Source organism: Helobdella robusta (assembly GCF_000326865.2).
Source record: "Helobdella robusta unplaced genomic scaffold HELROscaffold_18, whole genome shotgun sequence".
NCBI classification, from domain to species: Eukaryota; Metazoa; Annelida; class Clitellata; order Rhynchobdellida; family Glossiphoniidae; genus Helobdella; species Helobdella robusta.
This window is the reverse complement of record NW_008703981.1, coordinates 2,760,397-2,762,007: the sequence shown is the minus strand read 5'-3', so window position 1 is coordinate 2,762,007 and position 1,611 is coordinate 2,760,397.

The following is a 1,611-nucleotide window of genomic DNA, read 5'->3' as shown; positions in this document are numbered from 1 at the left end:
TGTTTTTGTTGTTGTACCATTTTTGCTGATCTGTTTTTGTTGTTGTGATGATGGTGTTGTTGTTGGTGATGATGGTGTTGTTGTTGGTGATGATGTTGATGTTGTTGTTGTTGATGTTGATGTAGTTGTTGATGTATTTGTTAATGTTGTTGGTGATGATGGTGTTGTTGTTGTTGATGTTGTTGTTGTTGTTGTTGATGTTGATGTAGTTGTTGATGTTGTTGTTGATGTTTTTGTTGATGTAGTTGTTGATGTTGTCGTGGATGTTAATGATGGCGATGTTGCTGCTATGTTGTGTGGTTCATATATTCATTTTTTTATGATTTCATTCATTCATTCATTCATCCATTTTTTTATTCGTTCGTTTATTCATTTTTTTTGTTCATTCGTCTAACCATCAATCAATCAATTAAGTTACTATACAATATTCAATTCGCTATACCGATGTATCTATTAATAGAAATAGATGAATAATACAAATAATAATAATAAACAATAATATTAATAAATAAATAATAATAATAATAATCTATAAAAATTATGACGTCAGAGATGACAGCAAATAAAAAAGAAGCTTACTGAATTACGAAACATATGCATCTATCTTTACATATAAGAATCGATTTTTAAGAAGATATACACACATACATACACACGCATACATGTATACCTACATATATACAAACAAACAAACATACATACATACATACACACATATATACAAACAAACAAACATGCATACATACATACACACATACATACATACATAGATACATACATACATACATACATACATACATACATACATACATACATAAATACATACACACATACATACATGTATGTACAATTGTACGTACATACCAGCTTTTAAATAATGCTTCAAGCAAAAAGCAACAGTATGAGGTAAATAAATTCATTTTAATTGAAGCTTTTTTAATGTTGCTATTATTATTTTTTTTATTAACTTTGTTTTTATTAATATTATTGTTGTTGTTGTATTTCAATTCAATCTGGCTCGTATAAAAAAGCGAAGTGCTTATGTTCATAAGCAAGCGTTTGTTTTTGTTTATGTGTATGTATGTGTGTTTGCACGCCTGTGTGTGTTTGTTTGTTTGTGTGTTTACGTCTGTGTTTATGTATGTGCTTTTAGTTGTATGCATGTGTGCATGGGTTTAAATGTATGTGTGTTTGTAATTACTTTCAAGAAAATTATTTTTATGGTATTACGTGTGTGTGTATGTACGTATGTTTGTGTGCGTGTTGTGTGTGTGTGTGTGTGTGTGTGTGTGTGTGTGTGTGTGGTGTGTGTAGGTATGAAGTTTTATTAGAAACTATTATTTTTTATTAACTTTTGTTTTTGTCTGTTTTCAGCAGTTTTTACTAGTGCATTATAAAAACCAGCAGTGAATTAAAGGAGGCATCGTAAGCAACATCCTAGCACTCTCCTTTCATCAACTTCAAAATTCTTATATATTGCAACACCAACAACAATAACATCAACATAGGCAACAACAACAACATCACCACTAACGACAACAACATCAACATCATTACCAACAACATCAACAACAATAACAACAACATCAACATCAACAACATCATAGACAA